Genomic DNA, 19,656 nt, shown 5'->3' with positions numbered 1-19,656 from the left:
GGATATTTTTGACTTCCTGCGGCGAAAAAGTGGCGTTTTTGCCATTTCCAGGCGTTGTATTTTAACGAACTCCTCCTAGGGATTTTATCCGATCGACACCAAAATTGGGTTTTGTCATCTAAAGGCCTTGGCGATGTTAAATTGCGAAGCTTTAGAGTTTTCGTCGATGGGCGTGTCCGTGGCGGCCTCGCAAACTTTGACGATTCGCCACAAAACAGGAAGTCGTTATAACTCAGGCATGCATTATCCGATCTGCCTCAAAATTCACACGTTTGATAAGAGTCCAGACCAGAACACATTTACATGCCAATATCCAGATACAGAAATAGCGCCACCTACTGGCCACAGGAAATGACATGTTTTACACTGTAACAAACTCCTCCCACAAATTTTATGGTATCAGCACCAAAATTGAGTGGTGTCATCTGAAAGCTCTATCGGTGATATTTTGTAAAGATCTAGAGTTTTTGCAGAGGGGCGTGTCCGTGGCGGCATGACAAACCTCAACGCTTTGCCAAGGAACGGGAAGTCCTCATAACTCAACCACACAAAGTCTGATCAGCCTGAAACTTCATATGATTGATATACGTCATCTCTTGAACACATCCACATAACAATATTGAAGTGGGCGTGGCAAAATGACTCGACAGCGCCACCTAGAAAAATATAACGGACGAGCCCCTGATCTACGAATCACGCACATGCGCGAAAATTGGCACACACCTCAAACACGCCAAAACATACGAAAAAGTCTCTTGGAGCCATATCTTAAACCCAACAGGAAGTCGGATATTTTTAACTTCCTGCTGCAAATAAGTGGCATTTTTGCCATTTCCTGGCGTTGTATCTTAACAAACTCCTCCTAGGGATTTTATGCTATCGACACCAAAATTGGGTTTTGTCATCTAAAGGCCTTGGCGATGTTAAATTGCGGAGCTTTATAGTTTTTGTCGATGGGCGTGTCCATGGCGGCCCCGCAAACTTTACGATTCGCCACAAAACCGGAAGTCATTATAACTTAGGCATGCATTATCCGATCTGCCTCAAAATTCACATGTTTAATAAGAGTCCAGACCAGAACACGTTTACATGCCAATATCCAGATACAGTTATAGCGCCACCTGCTGGCCACAGGAAATGTCATGATTTACAGAGTAATAAACTCCTCCCACTATTTTTTTTTGTATCAGCACCAAGTTTGGTGGGTTGTTATCTGAAAGCTTAAGTGATGATATATTGTCAAGATCTAGAGTTTTTGCAGAGGGGCGTGTCCGTGGCGGCATGACAAACCTCAACACTTCGCCGTGGAACAGGAAGTCCTTATATCTCAACCACACAAAGTCAGATCAGCCTGAAACTTCACATGGCTCATAAAAGTCCTCTTCTGAACACATCCCCAAAACAGTAATGAGTCAGTCATAACGCCACCTGCTGGCAGAAGGTAGATAGGCTTATAACTCAGCCAAACAACATCCGATCTGCCTGAAACTTCACATGGTTGATTAAATTCCATTACTGAAGGCATCTACATGCCAATCTTAAGTCACAGTTATAGCGCCACCTGCTGGCAGATGGTAGTTTGCATTATAACTCAACCACACAAAGTCCGATCTGCCTGAAAGTTCACATGGTTGATAAAAGTCCTCTCCTGAACACATCTACATAACAACATTGAGTCTGTCGTAGCGCCACCTGCTGACAATTGGTAGTTTGGCTTAAAACTCAGCTAAACAATGTTCGATCTGCCTGAAACTTCACATGGTTGATAAGATTCCTCTCCTGGTGACATTTACATGCCAATCTTGAGTCACAGTCATAGCGCCACCTGCTGAGAGGAGGAGGTTTGGCATAAATCGGTGATTTTCTCCGATTTTTTTTAAACATATTGGCTTAAATTATTACTGTTCGCTGTTCTCTGTCATCCTGAGGCCACCGGGTGGCGGTGAGCCCGGGTGCGAGGTCCCTTTCATTATTATTATTATTATTCCGCCCCCTATCGGGGCACTTTTGAGGGTCTAAACATGCCCGAAAACTCATGAAAATTTGCACACACACCAAACGCGGTGTAAATAGCAGGTTGATATGGGTCTCGGAAGTGGGCGTGGCAAAATGACTCGACAGCGCCACCTAGAAAAATTAAACGGACGAGCCCCCGATCCACGAATCACGCACATGCACGAAAATTGGCACACACCTCAAACATGCCAAAACATACCAAAAAGTCTCTTGGAGCCATATCTCAAACCCAACAGGAAGTCAGATATTTTTAACTTCCTGCGGCGAAAAAGTGGCATTTTTGCCATTTCCAGGCGTTGTATTTTAACGAACTCCTCCTAGGGATTTTATCTGATCGACACCAAAATTGGGTTTTGTCATCTAAAGGCCTTGGCGATGTTAAATTGCGAAGCTTTAGAGTTTTCGTCGATGGGCGTGTCCGTGGCGGCCTCGCAAACTTTGACAATTCGCCACAAAACAGGAAGTCACTATAACTCAGGCATGCATTATCAGATCTGCCTCAAAATTCACATGTTTAAAAAGAGTCCAGACTAGAACACGTTTACATGCCGATATCCAGATACAGTTATAGCGCCACCTGCTGGCCACAGGAAATGTCATGATTTACAGAGTAATAAACTCCTCCCACAAATTTTTTCGTATCAGCACCAAATTTGGTGGGTTGTTATCTGAAAGCTTAAGTGATGATATATTGTCAAGATCTAGAGTTTTTGCAAAGGGGCGTGTCCGTGGCGGCATGACAAACCTCAACGCTTCGCCATGGAACAGCAAGTCCTCATAACTCAACCACACAATGTCCGATCAGCCTGAAACTTCACATGATTGATAAAAGTCCTCTTCTGAACACATCCGCAAAACAGTAATGAGTCAGTCATAACGCCACCTGCTGGCAGAAGGTAGATAGGCTTATAACTCAGCCAAACAACATCCGATCTGCCTGAAACTTCACATGGTTGATTAAATTCCATTACTGATGGCATCTACATGCCAATCTTAAGTCACAGTTATAGCGCCACCTGCTGGCAGATGGTAGTTTGCATTATAACTCAACCACACAAAGTCCGATCTGCCTGAAAGTTCACATGGTTGATAAAAGTCCTCTCCTGAACACATCTACATAACAACATTGAGTCTGTCATAGCGCCACCTGCTGACAAAAGGCAGTTTGGCTTATAACTCAGCTAAACAATGTTCGATCTGCCTGAAACTTCACATGGTTGATAAGATTCCTCTCCTGGTGACATCTACATGCCAATCTTGAGTCACAGTCATAGCGCCACCTGCTGAGAGGAGGAGGTTTGGCATAAATCTGTGATTTTCTCAGATTTTTTAAATAAAATGGCTTAAATTATTACTGTTCGCTGTTCTCTGTAATCCTGAGGCCACCGGGCGGCGGTGAGCCCGGGTGCGAGGTCCCTATCATCGCTGCTTGCAGCTTTAATTAGGGACCGAGCACCGAAACGGTGCGTAGGCCCTATTGGAATTGCTCCGTTTTTTATTATTATTATTATTATTATTATTATTCCGCCCCCAATCGGGGCACTTTTGAGGGTCTAAACATGCCCGAAAACTCACGAAAAATTGCACACACACCAAACCCGGTGTAAATAGCAGGTTGATATGGGTCTCGGAAGTGGGCGTGGCAAAATGACTCGACAGCGCCACCTAGAAAAATTAAACGGACGAGCCCCCGATCCACGAATCACACACATGCACGAAAATTGGCACACACCTCAAACACGCCAAAACATACGAAAAAGTCTCTTGGAGCCATATCTCAAACCCAACAGGAAGTCGGATATTTTTGACTTCCTGCGGCGAAAAAGTGGCGTTTTTGCCATTTCCAAGCGTTGTATTTTAACGAACTCCTCCTAGGGATTTTATCCGATCGTCACCAAAATTGGGTTTTGTCATCTAAAGGCCTTGGCGATGTTAAATTGCGAAGCTTTAGAGTTTTCGTCGATGGGCGTGTCCGTGGCGGCCTCGCAAACTTTGATGATTCGCCACAAAACAGGAAGTCGTTATAACTCAGGCATGCATTATCCGATCTGCTTCAAAATTCACACGCTTGATAAGAGTCCTGACCTGAACACGTTTATATGCCGATATCCAGATAAAGTTATAGCGCCACCTGCTGGCCACAGGAAATGACATGTTTTACAGTGTAACAAACTCCTCCCACAAATTTTTTCGTATCAGCACCAAATTTGGGTTGTGTTATCTGAAAGCTCTAGCGATGATATATTGTAAAGATCTAGAGTTTTCGCAGAGGGGCGTGTCCATGGCGGCATGACAAACCTCAACGCTTCGCCATGGAACAGGAAGTCCTTATAACTCAACCACACAATGTCCGATCTCCCCGAAACATCACATGGTTGATAAAAGTCCTCTCCTGAACACATCCACATGACAATATTGAAGTGGGCGTGGCAAATTGACTCGACAGCGCCACCTGCAAAAATTAATCGGACGAGCCCCTGATCTATGAATCACGCACATGCACGAAAATTGGCACACACCTTAAACACGCCAAAACATACGAAAAAGTCTCTTGGAGCCATATCTCAAACCCAACAGGAAGTCAGATATTTTTAACTTCCTGCGGCAAATAAGTGGCATTTTTGCCATTTCCAGGCTTTGTATCTTAACAAACTCCTCCTAGGGATTTTATGCTATCGACACCAAAATTGGGTTTTGTCATCTAAAGGCCTTGGCGATGTTAAATTGTGAAGCTTTAGAGGTTTTGTCGATAGCCGTGTCCGTGGCGGCCTTGCAAACTTTAACGATTCGCCACAAAACCGGAAGTCATTATAACTCAGGCATGCATTATCAGATCTGCCTCAAAATTCACATGTTTAATAAGAGTCCTGACCTGAACACGTTTACATGCCAATATCCAGATAGAGTTATAGCGCCACCAGCTGGCCACAGGAAACGACATGTTTTACATTGTAACATACTACTTCACCAAATTTTATTGTATCAGCACCAAAATTGGGTGTTGTCATCTGAAAGCTCTAGCGATGATATATTGTGAAGATCTAAAGTTTTTGCAGAGGGGCGTGTCCGTGGCGGCATGACAAACCTCAACGCTTCGCCATGGAACAGGAAGTCCTTATAACTCAACCACACAATGTCCGATCTGCCTGAAACTTAACATGGTGGATAAAAGTCCTCTCCTGAACACATCCTCATAACAATAATGAAGTGGGCGTGGCAAAATGACTCGACAGCGCCACCTATAAAAATTAAACGGAAGAGCCCCTGATCTACGAATCACGCACATGCACGAAAATTGGCACACACCTTAAACAAGCCAAAACATACGAAAAAGTCTCTTGGAGCCATAACTCAAACCCAACAGGAAGTCGGATATTTTTAACTTCCTGCGGCAAATAAGTGGCATTTTTGCCATTTCCAGGCTTTGTATCTTAACGAACTCCTCCTAGGGATTTTATGCTATCGACACCAAAATTGGGTTTTGTCATCTAAAGGCCTTGGCGATGTTAAATTGCGAAGCTTTAGAGGTTTTGTCGATGGGCGTGTCCGTGGCGGCCTCACAAACTTTAACGATTCGCCACAAAACCGGAAGTCATTATAACTCAGGCATGCATTATACGATCTGCCTCAAAATTCACATGTTTAATAAGAGTCCAGACCAGAACAAGTTTACATGCCGATATCCAGATACAGTTACAGCGCCACCTGCTGACCACAGAAAATGTCATGATTTACAAAGTAATAAACTCATCCCACAAATGTTTTCATATCAGCACCAAATTTGGTTGGTTGTGTATCTGAAAGCTCAAGCGATGATATATTGTGAAGATCTAGAGTTTTCGTAGAGGGGCGTGTATGTGGTGGCATGACAAACCTCAACGCTTCGCCATGAAAAAGGAAGTGCTTATAACTCAGGCACACAATGTCTGATCTGCCTGAAACTTCACATGGTTGATTAAATTCCTCTCCTGAAGACATCTAAATGCCAATATTGAGTCAGTCTTAGCGCCACCTAGTGACAGAAGGTAGTTTTGCTTATAACTCAGCCACACAATGTCCAATCAGCCTGAAACTTCACAGGGTTGATAAAAGTCCTCTCCTGAAGACATCTACGTGCCAATATTGAGTCACAGTCATAGCGCCACCTGCTGGCAACAGGTAGTTTGGCTTATAACTCAGCCACACAATGTCCGATCTGCCTGAAACTTCACATGGTTGATTAAATTCCATTACTGAAGGCATCTACATGCCAATCTTAAGTCACAGTTATAGCGCCACCTGCTGGCAGTTGGTAGTTTGCATTATAACTCAACCACACAAAGTCCGATCTGCCTGAAAGTTCACATGGTTGATAAAAGTCCTCTCCTGAACACATCTACATAACAACATTGAGTCTGTCGTAGCGCCACCTGCTGACAAAAGGCAGTTTGGCTTATAACTCAGCTAAACAATGTTCGATCTGCCTGAAACTTCACATGATTGATAAGATTCCTCTCCTGGTGACATCTACATGCCAATCTTGAGTCACAGTCATAGCGCCACCTGCTGAGAGGAGGAGGTTTGGCATAAATCGGTGATTTTCTCAGATTTTTTAAATATAATGGCTTAAATTATTACTGTTCGCTGTTCTCTGTCATCCTGAGGCCACCGGGCGGCGGTGAGCCCGGGTGCGAGGTCCCTATCATCGCTGCTTGCAGCTTTAATTAGGGACCGAGCACCGAAACGGTGCGTAGGCCCTATTGGAATTGCTCCGTTTTTTATTATTATTATTATTATTATTATTCCGCCCCCTATCGGGGCACTTTTGAGGGTCTAAACATGCCCGAAAACTCATGAAAATTTGCACACACACCAAACCCGGTGTAAATAGCAGGTTGATATGGGTCTCGGAAGTGGGCGTGGCAAAATGACTCGACAGCGCCACCTAGAAAAATTAAACGGACGAGCCCCCGATCCACGAATCACACACATGCACGAAAATTGGCACACACCTCAAACACGCCAAAACATACGAAAAAGTCTCTTGGAGCCATATCTCAAACCCAAAAGGAAATTGGATATTTTTGACTTCCTGCGGCCAAAAAGTGGCGTTTTTGCCATTTCCAGGCGTTGTATTTTAATGAACTCCTCCTAGGGATTTTATCCGATCGACACCAAAATTGGGTTTTGTCATCTAAAGGCCTTGGCGATGTTAAATTGCGAAGCTTTTGAGTTTTCATCGATGGGCGTGTCCGTGGCGGCCTCGCAAACTTTGACGATTCGCCACAAAACAGGAAGTCGTTATAACTCAGGCATACATTATCCGATCTGCCTCAAAAGTCACACGCTTCATAAGAGTCCTAACCTGAACACGTTTACATGCCAATATCCAGATATAGTTATAGCGCCACCTGCTGGCCACAGGAAATTACATGTTTTACACTGTAACAAACTCCTCCCACAAATTTTTTCGTATCAGCACCAAAATAGAGTGGTGTCATCTGAAAGCTCTAGTGATGATATATTGTGAAGATCTAGAGTTTTTGCAGAGGGGCGTGTCCGTGGCGGCATGACAAACCTCAACGCTTCGCCAAGGAACAGGAAGTCCTTATAACTCAACCACACAAAGTCTGATCAGCCTGAAACTTCACATGGTTGATATACGTCATCTCTTGAACACATCCACATAACAATATTGAAGTGGGCGTGGCAAAATGACTCGACAGCGCCACCTAGAAAAATTAAACAGACGAGCCCCTGATCTACGAATCACGCACATGAGCGAAAATTGGCACACACCTCAAACACGCCAAAACATACGAAAAAGTCTCTTGGAGCCATATCTCAAGCCCAACAGGAAGTTGGATATTTTTAACTTCCTGCTGCAAATAAGTGGCATTTTTGCCATTTCCAGGCGTTGTATCTTAACGAACTCCTCCTAGGGATTTTATGCTATCGACACCAAAATTGGGTTTTGTCATCTAAAGGCCTTGGCAATGTTAAATTGCGGAGCTTTATAGTTTTTGTCGATGGGCGTGTCCGTGGCGGCCCCGCAAACTTTGACGATTCGCCACAAAACCGGAAGTCATTATAACTCAGGCATGCATTATCAGATCTGCCTCAAAATTCACACGTTTGATAACAGTCCTGACCTGAACACGTTTACATGCCAATATCCAGATAGAGTTATAGCGCCACCTGCTGGCCACAGGAAATGTCATGATTTACAGAGTAATAAACTCCTCCCACTATTTTTTTTTGTATCAGCACCAAATTTGGTGGGTTGTTATCTGAAAGCTTAAGTGATGATATGTTGTCAAGATCTAGAGTTTTTGCAGAGGGGCGTGTCCGTGGCGGCATGACAAACCTCAACGTTTCGCCGTGGAACAGGAAGTCCTTATATCTCAACCAAACAAAGTCAGATCAGCCTGAAACTTGACATGGCTCATAAAAGTCGTCTTCTGAACACATCCCCAAAACAGTAATGAGTCAGTCATAACGCCACCTGCTGGCAGAAGGTAGATAGTCTTATAACTCAGCCAAACAACATCCGATCTGCCTGAAACTTAACATGGTTGATTAAATTCCATTACTGAAGGCATCTACATGCCAATCTTAAGTCACAGTTATAGCGCCACCTGCTGGCAGATGGTAGTTTGCATTATAACTCAACCACACAAAGTCCGATCTGCCTGAAAGTCCACATGGTTGATAAAAGTCCTCTCCTGAACACATCTACATAACAACATTGAGTCTGTCGTAGCGCCACCTGCTGACACAAGGCAGTTTGGCTTATAACTCAGCTAAACAATGTTCGATCTGCCTGAAACTTTACATGGTTGATAAGATTCCTCTCCTGGTGACATCTACATGCCAATCTTGAGTCACAGTCATAGCGCCACCTGCTGAGAGGAGGAGCTTTGGCATAAATCGGTGATTTTCTCAGATTTTTTTTAATATATCGGCTTAAATTATTACTGTTCGCTGTTCTCTGTCATCCTGAGGCCACCGGGTGGCGGTGAGCCCGGGTGCGAGGTCCCTATCATCGCTGCTTGCAGCTTTAATTATTATTATTCTTCCGACTTCTTCCGCGGAATGAATCGCAGTTTTGAGGGGCTAAACATGCCCGAAAACTCACGAAACTTTGCACACACCTCAGAAGTGGCGAAAATTTACGTTTGTTATGGGCTTCGGAAGTGGGCGTGGCAAAATGACTCGACAGCGCCACCTAGAAAAATTAAATCGACGAGCCCCCGATCCACGAATCACGCACATGCACGAAAATTGGCACACACCTCAAACACACCAAAACATACGAAAAAGTCTCAAGGAGCCATATCTCAAACCCAACAGGAAGTCGGATATTTTTAACTTCCTGCGGCGAAAAAGTGGCGTTTTTGCCATTTCCAGGCGTTGTATTTTAACGAACTCCTCCTAGGGATTTTATTCGATCGACACCAAAATTGGGTTTTGTCATCTAAAGGCCTTGGCGATGTTAAATTGCGAAGCTTTAGAGTTTTCGTCGATGGGCGTGTCCGTGGCGGCCTCGCAAACTTTGACAATTCGCCACAAAACAGGAAGTCACTATAACTCAGGCATGCATTATCCGATCTGCCTCAAAACTCACACGTTTGATAAGAGTCCTGACCTGAACACGTTTACATGCCAATATCCAGATACAGTTATAGCGCCACCTGCTGGCCACAGGAAATGACATGTTTTACACTGTAACGAACTCCTCTCACAAATTTTATCGTATCAGCACCAAATTTGAGTGGTGTCATCTGAAAGCTTTAGCGATGATATATTGTGAAGATCTAGAGTTTTTGCAGAGGGGCGTGTCCGTGGCAGCATGACAAACCTCAACGCTTCGCCATGGAACAAAAAGTGCTTATACCTCAACCACACAATGTCCGATCTGCCTGAAACTTCACAGGGTTGATTAAAGTCCTCTCCTGAACACATATACGTGCCAATATTGAGTCAGTCATAGCGCCACCTAGTGACAGAAGGTAGTTTTGCTTATAACTCAGCCACACAATATCCGATCTGCCTGAAACTTCACATGGTTGATAAAAGTCTTCTCCTGAACACATCCACATAACAATATTGAGTCAGTCATTGCGCCACCTGCTGGCAGAAGGTAGTTTGGCTTATATTTCAGCCACACAATGTCTGATTTGCCTGAAACTTCACATGGTTGATTAAATTCCATTACTAAAGGCATCTACATGCCAATCTTAAGTCACAGTTACAGCGCCACCTGCTGGCAGATGGTAGTTTGCATTATAACTCAACCACACAAAGTCCGATCTGCCTGAAACTTCACATGGTTAATAAAAGTCCTCTCCTGAACACATCTACATAACAATAATAAGTCTGGCATAGCGCCATCTGGTGGCAGAAGGAAGTTTGCCTTATAACTCAGCCACACAATGTCTGACCTGCCTGAAAACTCACATGGTTGATAAGATTCCTCTCCTGAAGACATCTACATGCCAATCTTAAGTCACAGTTATAGCGCCACCTGCTGACAGGAGGAAGTTTGGCATAAATCTGTGATTTTCCCAGGTTCTTTATTTATATTGGCTTAAATTATTATTGTTCACTCTTCTCTGTCATCTTGAGGCCACTGGGCGGCGGTGAGCCCGGGTGCGAGGTCCCTATCATCGCTGCTTGCAGCTTTAATTATTATTATTATTCTTCTCTCCAATGAATCGCGATTTAGAGGGGCTAAACATGCCCGAAAACTCACGCAACTTTGCACACGCCTCAGAAGTGGCGAAAATTTACGTTTATTATGGGTCTCGGAAGTCGGTGTGGCAAAATGACTCGACAGCGCCACCTAGAAAAATTAAACGGACGAGCCCCCGATCTACGAATCACACACATGCACGAAAATTGGCACACACCTCAAACACACCAAAACATACGAAAAAGTCTCTTGGAGCCATATCTCAAACCCAACAGGAAGTCGGATATTTTTGACTTCCTGCGGCGAAAAAGTGGCGTTTTTGCCATTTCCAGGCGTTGTACTTTAACAAACTCCTCCTAGGGATTTTATCCGATCGACACCAAAATTGGCTTTTGTCATCTAAAGGCTTTGGCGATGTTAAATTGCGAAGCTTTAGAGTTTTCGTCGATGGCCGTGTCCGTGGCGGCCTCGCAAAGTTTGACGATTCGCCACGAAACAGGAAGTCGTTATAACTCAGGCATGCATAATCCGATCTGCCTCAAAATTCATACGTTTAATAACAGTCCTGACCTGAACACGTTTACATGCCAATATCCAGATACAGTTACAGCGCCACCTGCTGGCCACAGGAAATGACATGTTTTACAGAGTAACAAACTCCTCCCACAAATTTTATCGTATCAGCACCAAAATTGGGTTGTGTTATCTAAAAGCTCAAGCAATGATATATTGTGAAGATCTAGAGTTTTCGGAGAGGGGCGTGTCCGTGGCGGCATGACAAACCTCAACGCTTCGCCATTGACCAGGAAGGCTTTATAACTCAAGCACACAATGTCTGCTCTGCCTGAAACTTCACATGGTTGATAAAAGTCCTCTCCTGAACACATCCACATAACAATATTGAAGTGGGCGTGGCAAAATGACTCGACAGCGCCACCTACCAAAATTAATCGGACGAGCCCCTGATATACGAATCACACACATGAACGAAAATTGGCACACACCTCAAACACGCCAAAACATACGAAAAAGTCTCTTGGAGCCATATCTCAAACTCAACAGGAAGTCGGATATTTTTAACTTCCTGCTGTAAAAAAGTGGCGTTTTTGCCATTTCCAGGCGTAGTATTTTAACGAACTCCTCCTAGGGATTTTATCCGATCAATACCAAAATTTGGTTTTGTCATCTAAAGGCCTTGGCAATGTTAAATTGCGAAGATCTAGAGTTTTCGGAGAGGGGTGTGTCCGTGGCGGCATGACAAACCTCAACGCTTCGCCATTGACCAGGAACTCAACCACACAATGTCCGATCTGCTTGAAACTACACATGGTTGATAAAAGTCCTCTCCTAAACACATCCACATAACAATATTGAGTCAGTCATAGCGCCACCTGCTGGCAACCGGAAGTTTGGCTTATAACTCAGCCACACAATGTTTGACCTGCCTGAAAATTCACATGGTTTATTAAAATCCGCTCCTGAAGACATCTACAAGCCAATAATGAGTCACAGTCATAGCGCCACCTGCTGGCAATAGGAAGTTACTTATAACTCAGCCAAACAATGTTCGATCTGCCTGAAAAATTACATGGTTGATAAAATTTATCTCCTGAAGGCATCTACATGCCAATATTGACTCACAGTCTTAGCGCAACCTGCTGACAGGAGGAAGTTTGGCATAAATCTGTGATTTTCTCAGGTTTTTTACATATACATTGGCTTAAATTAATATTGTTCGCTGTTCTCTGTCATCCTGAGGCCACCGGGCTGCGGTGAGCCCGGGTGCGAGGTCCCTATCATCGCTGCTTGCAGCTTTAATTATTATTATTCTTCTCTCCAATGAATCGCGATTTTGAGGGTCTAAACATGCCCGAAAACTCACGCAACTTTGCACACGCCTCAGAAGTGGCGAAAATTTACGTTTTTTATGGGCTTCGGAAGTGGGCGTGGCAAAATGACTCGACAGCGCCACCTAGAAAAATTAAACGGACGAGCCCCCGATCCACGAATCACGCACATGCACGAAAATTGGCACACACCTCAAACATGACAAAACATACGAAAAAGTCTCTTGGAGCCATATCTCAAACCCAACAGGAAGTCGGATATTTTTGACTTCCTGCGGCGAAAAAGTGGCGTTTTTGCCATTTCCAGGCGTTGTATTTTAACGAACTCCTCCTAGGGATTTTATCCGATCGACACCAAAATTGGGTTTTGTCATCTAAAGGCCTTGGCGATGTTAAATTGCGAAGCTTTAGAGTTTTTGTCGATGGGCGTGTCTGTGGCGGCCTCGCAAACTTTGACGATTCGCCACAAAACAGGAAGTCGTTATAACTCAGGCATGCATTATCAGATCTGCCTCAAAATTCACACGTTTGATAAGAGTCCTAACCTGAACACGTGTACTTGCCGATATCCAGATACAGTTATAGCGCCACCTGCTGGCTACAGGAAATGACATGTTTTACATCGTAACAAACTCCTCCCACAAATTTTTTCGTGTCCGCACCAAATTTGAGTGGTGTTATCTGAAAGCCCTAGCAATGATATATTGTGAAGATCTAGAGTTTTTGCAGAGGGGTGTGTCCGTGGCGGCATGACAAACCTCAACGCTTCGCCATGGAACAGGAAGTTATTATAACTCAACCACACAATGTCCAATCTGCCTAAAACTTCAGATGGTTGATAAAAGTCCTCTCCTGAACACATCCCCATAACAAAATTGAAGTGGGCGTGGCAAAATGACTCGACAGCGCCACCTATAAAAATTAAACGGACGAGCCCCTGATCTACGAATCACGCACATGCACGAAAATTGGCACACACCTCAAACACGTCAAAACATACGAAAAAGTCTCTTGGAGCCATATCTCAAACCCAAGAGGAAGTCGGATATTTTTAACTTCCTGCGGCAAATAAGTGGCATTTTTGCCATTTCCAGGCTTTGTATCTTAACGAACTCCTTCTAGGGATTTTATCCTATCGACACCAAAATTGGGTTTTGTCATCTAAAGGCCTTGGCGATGTTAAATTGCGAAGCTTTAGAGGTTTTGTCGATGGGCGTGTCCGTGGCGGCCTCGCAAACTTTGACGATTCGCCACAAAACCGGACGTGATTATAACTCAGGCATGCATTATCCGATCTGCCTCAAAATTCACATGTTTAATATAAGTCCAGACCAGAACATGTTTACATGCCGATATCCAGATACAGTTATAGCGCCACCTGCTGGCCACGGGAAATGTCATGATTTACAGAGTAATAAACTCCTTCCACAAATTTTTTCGTATCAGCACCAAATTTGGGTTGTGTTATCTGAAAGCTCAAGCGATGATATAATGTGAAGATCTAGAGTTTTTGAAGAGGGGCGTGTCCGTGGCGGCATGACAAACCTCAACGCTTCGCCATGGAACAGGAAGTTCTTATAACTCAACCACACAATGTCTGATCTGCCTGAAACTTCACATGGTTGATAAAAGTCCTCTCCTGAACAAATATACATAACAATATTGAGTCAGTCATAGCGCCACCTGCTGGCAGAAGGTAGTTTGGCTTATAACTCAGCCACACAATGTCCGATCTGCCTGAAACTTCACATGGTTGATAAAAGTCCTCTCCTGAGCACATCTACATAATAATATTGAGTCTTTAATTGCGCCACCTGCTGGCAGAATGTAGTTTGTCTTATAACACAATCTCCACACAATCTCATATCTGCCTGAAACTTCACATGGTTGATAAAAGTCCACTCCTGAACACATCCACATAACAATATTGAGTCAGTCATAACGCCACCTGCTGGCAGAAGGTAGTTTGGCTTATAACTCAGCCACACAATGTCCGATCTGCCTGAAAATTCACAGGTTAGATGAGATGCCTCTCCTAAAGACATCTACATGCCGATCTTGAGTCACAGTTATAGCGCCACCTGCTGACAGGAGGAAGTTTGGCATAAATCTGTGATTTTTCTCAGGTTCTTTATATATATCGGCTGAAATTAATATTGTTCGCTGTTCTCTGTTATCCTGAGGCTACCGGGTGGCGGTGAGCCCGGGTGCGAGGTCCCTTTCATCGCTGCTTGCAGCTTTAATTATTATTATTATTATTCCGCCCCCTATCGGGGCACTTTTGAGGGTCTAAACATGCCCGAAAACTCATGAAAATTTGCACACACACCAAACGCGGTGTAAATAGCAGGTTGATATGGGTCTCGGAAGTGGGCGTGGCAAAATGACTCGACAGCGCCACCTAGAAAAATTAAACGGATGAGCCCCCGATACACGAATCACGCACATGCACGAAAATTGGCACACACCTCAAACACGCCAAAACATACGAAAAAGTCTCTTGGAGCCATATCTCAAACCCAACAGGAAGTCGGATATTTTTAACTTCCTGCGGCGAAAAAGTGGTGTTTTTGCCATTTCCAGGCGTTGTATTTTAACGAACTCCTCCTAGGGATTTTATCCGATCGACACCAAAATTGGGTTTTATCATCTAAAGGCCTTGGCGATGTTAAATTGCGAAGCTTTAGAGTTTTTGTCGATGGGCGTGTCGGTGGCGCCCTCGCAAACTTTGATGATTCACCACAAAACAGGAAGTCGTTATAACTCAGGCATGCATTATCAGATCTGCCTCAAAATTCACACGCTTGATAAGCGTCCTGACCTGAACACGTTTACATGCCAATATCCAGACATAGTTATAGCGCCACCTGCTGGCCACAGGAAATGACATGATTTACGGAGTAATAAACTCCTCCCACAAATTTTTTCGTATCAGCACCAAATTTGAGTGGTGTTATCTGAAAGCTCTAGCGATGATATATTGTGAAGATCTAGAGTTTTCGCAAAGGGGCGTGTCCGTGGCGGTATGACAAACCTCAACGCTTCGCCATGGAACAGGAAGTCCTTATAACTCAACCACACAATGTCCGATCTGCCTGAAACTTCACATGGTTGATAAACGTCATCTCTTGAACACATCCACATAACAATATTGAAGTGGGCGTGGCAAAATGACTCGACAGCGCCACCTAGAAAAATTAAACGGACGAGCCCCCGAGCTACGAATCACGCACATGCACGAAAATTGGCACACACCTCAAACACGCCAAAACATACGAAAAAGTCTCTTGGAGCCATATCTCAAACCCAACAGGAAGTCAGATATTTTTAACTTCCTGCGGCGAAAAAGTGGCATTTTTGCCATTTCCAGGCGTTGTATTTTAACGAACTCCTCCTAAGGATTTTATCCGATCGACACCAAAATTGGGTTTTATCATCTAAAGGCCTTGGCGATGTTAAATTGCGAAGCTTTAGAGTTTTTGTCGATGGGCGTGTCCGTGGCGGCCTCGCAAACTTTGATGATTCGCCACAAAACAGGAAGTCGTTATAACTCAGGCATGCAGTATCAGATCTGCCTCAAAATTCACACATTTAATAACAGTCCTGACCTGATCAGGTTTACGTGCCGGTATCCAGTTACAGTTATAGCGCCACCTGCTGGCCACAGGAAATGACATGTTTGACACTATAACAAACTCCTACCACAAACTTTCCCGTATCAGCACCAAAATAGAGTGGTGTCATCTGAAAGCTCTAGCGATGATATATTGTAAAGATCTAGAGTTTTTGCAGAGGGACGTGTCTGTGGTGGCATGACAAACCTCAACGCTTCGCCATGGAACAGGAAGTCCTTATAACTCTACCATACAATGTCCGATTTGCCTGAAACTTCACATGATTGATAAAAGTCCTCTCCTGAGCACATCTACATAATAAATCTACATAATAATATTGAGTCATAGTCATAGCGCCACCTGCTGGCAGAAGGTAGTTTGGCTTGTCACTCGGCCATACAATGTCCGATCTGTCTAAAATGTCACACGCTTGATAAGAGTCCTGACCTGAACACGTTTACATATCGATATCCAGATACAGTTATAGCGCCACCTGCTGGCCACAGGAACTGACATGATTTACAGAGTAACAAACTCCTCCCACAAACTTTATCGTATCAGCACCAAATTTGAGTGGTGTCATCTGAAAGCTGTATCGGTGATATATTGTGAAGATTTCGAGTTTTCACCGAGGGGTGTGTCTGTGGCGGCATGACAAACCTCAACACTTCGCCATGGAACAGGAAGTCCTTATAACTCAACCACACAATATCTGATCTGCCTGAAACTTCACATGATTGATAAAAATCCGCTACTGAACACATCCACATAACAATATTGAGTCAGTCTTAACGCCACCTGCTGGCAGAAGGTAGTTTGGATTATAACTCAACCACACAATGTCCCATGTGCCTGAAACGTCACATGGTTAATAAGATTCCTCTCCAGAAGACATCTACATGCCAATCTTGAGTCACAGTTATAGTGCCACCTGCTGACAGGAGGAAGTTTGGCATAAATCTGTGATTTTCTTAGATTTTTTAAATAATATTGGCTTAAATTATTATTGTTCGCTGTTCTCTGTCATCGTAAGGTCACCGGGCGGCGGTGAGCCCGGGTGCGAGGTCCCTATCATCGCTGCTTGCAGCTTTAATTTTCAGGATTAAAACTTTAAGAATGCCTCTGCTGTGTTCTCGGGCCACGAGCCAGCAAGGCCTAACAGCGTGTCCAGCTAGTCCCAACAAAGTACCCAGTGTCCCCAGCAGCAACACAAGCACTGTGCCAATAATTGAAATAAATGGCTCAGTTATTCTTTAAAATCTGTGGCTAATGGTTGGAGCTTGACTGTGTTACCCGGGGAACAGCAGCGAGCTGAGAACCAGCCAACCTTTCACCCCAAGGAACCACCACAGGGAGACCCCATCCAGATGAAAACATTGCTCCATACAAGATTTAGAAGTTTAGTTTTGATATTACTTTCACTGATTATACCTGGTTTTAAGATTCATTTTCAAGCTGCAAGAGCTTCATTGTCACTAGCAGAATGAAATTCATACTTTGTTCACTTGTCTTGAGAATGAATTTTCGATACAGTTGATGGATAAATATGGCTAAATATAAAGTGTTTTGTGGTTGTCCATTTAAAACCATTTCCAGAGGTCAAAAGTGCATGACTTGTTCAGATTTCCATCTCATTTTAAAAACACTTGTGGTTTAACAGCCATAAAAAAAATTGCTTTCGGCCTACTGAGCAAATCATTATATTTTGTGAGAAAGCAGACACAGATGGAAACTGCATCTCTGTTTAATGTTTATCGTCTTTTTCATATTTATTTTGCTTTGTCACTTTATGTACACTGGAAGCTTCTGTAGCCAAAACAAATTCCTTGTGTGTGTGAAGCACACTTGGCAATAAAACTGATTCTGATTTTGATTCTACATCACAATTGTTACTATCCACACACTTAATTGACCAAACATAAAACCTACTACTTAAACCTCATATCATCTCTTTTCAGCATTGAACTGTTTAATCCTAAACAAAGTATAGAATTGGTTAAAATATTAATATTTAATGATTATTTAAATATAGTAGGCATGGGATGATAACCTTTTTCAAGGTATACTGCGGTTTGGAAAAGTCAAGGTTTTAAAACCACCAAAATTGTCTGTAATACCTTATTTTCTGTAATAATATAGGTATGTGTAAGATTTTTTTGTCTTTTAGGACAGCAGTTTCTCCAGCAGAAAAGATATCCAAAGATGCTGTTTTAAATTGTAAAGAAATCTGTGTTTTTGAAACAAATGAACACGGCAGAAGTCTGTGATTTATAAAATTATTTAGCCTGACATGTTTACCGTTACAAAATATTATAAATGTTTCTCAAAATAAATATATTGTGTTTAATGGGGAATTTTTTTTTTTATCCAGACATTAAAAAAATGAATATATTTTAGAGAAGTTATCACAATACCGTGAAACCGTGATTTTAAAAAAAAAATTTTATCCAAGGTTATCATACTGTCAGAATCTTATACTGGCCCGTGCCTAAAATATAGCCATAGCTATAGCAACTAAACTTGCCTGATACTGGGAAAAATACTGATAAGTTTTTGTGCATGTGGACTCTTCACATTTTTGTGTTTCTTAGTACACTGTAAATTATATATATATATATATATATATATATATATATATATATATATATATATATATATATATATATATATATATATATATATATATATATATACACTGTAATTTTTTTGTCAGTTTAACTCTAGTAGTAGTTAAGATGACTAGGAAAGTTAATTTGTGTCAACTAAAAAATTTTGGCAACATGATTTGTTTTTACAGTGTAGCAGAAAGCATTGTCATTGTTGAGTAAACTTCGAGCACAGTGAATGGGAGAGTACCACAAATATATTTTTTACAATCCCATTTGCTGAAATAATGAAAGAAAAACTCCACAATGGTGTTCAAGACATCAAAATTGTGTGAGACTGATAACGGCAGAGATTAATGTCAGATTTACTGTCCTGCTCATAGACACTGCATTAGAAAAACCTCACGCACGCGGTAATTAGTTTTTTTTAATTTGATGCAAAGATGATACAATACTTTCACAAAAGCATATAAATATACATACACTTAAAAAAATCTAAATGTTAAAAACTTTTAAGGATTTAAGATTATGATGACCGTTCACCAGGTCATAACAGTCTTCGAAAAAGGGTCCATTGATATTTCATGCATATATAACATTAAATATAACATTTCCCTTGAGAAATTTAAAATGGACTTTCACCTTTATTTGAAAGGACAGTAGAGAGGGAGACCGAGAGGGGAAGGATCGGCAAAGAACATCAAGATAAGAATTGAACCTGGGTTGCCGTAAGCACCTCAGTGCTATATTTCAGCTCACTCGAACACTAGGCTGTTGTCGCCAACAATATTAGCTATTTTTAAATGTCATTAATATGTGGAATGATTATACTAAAATAAACGGGTTATAGATATTTCTTTGATCTTATTAAACCTAATTTAGGCAACAACGAAAATTCA

At 42.6% G+C, this 19,656-nt stretch overlaps 1 protein-coding gene across 10 annotated transcripts in view; it reads left to right on the top strand.

Moving 5' to 3' along the window:
- The window catches only part of ppfibp1b (PPFIA binding protein 1b), a 96,431-nt gene that overhangs the window by 24,281 nt on the left and 52,494 nt on the right, over positions 1 to 19,656 (top strand). Inside the window, exons 1-2 of one of the 10 annotated variants that reach the window (XM_073929234.1) lie at positions 17,251 to 18,763; positions 18,846 to 19,456. The gene's annotated coding sequence lies outside the window, so the exon portion shown is untranslated. 10 annotated transcript variants of the gene reach the window in all.

The sequence above is a fragment of the Danio rerio genome, chromosome 18 (assembly GCF_049306965.1).
Source record: "Danio rerio strain Tuebingen ecotype United States chromosome 18, GRCz12tu, whole genome shotgun sequence".
Classification (NCBI taxonomy): Eukaryota; Metazoa; Chordata; class Actinopteri; order Cypriniformes; family Danionidae; genus Danio; species Danio rerio.
The sequence above is the reverse complement of the archived record's forward strand: the minus strand, read 5'-3'. Positions and strand labels throughout refer to the sequence as shown.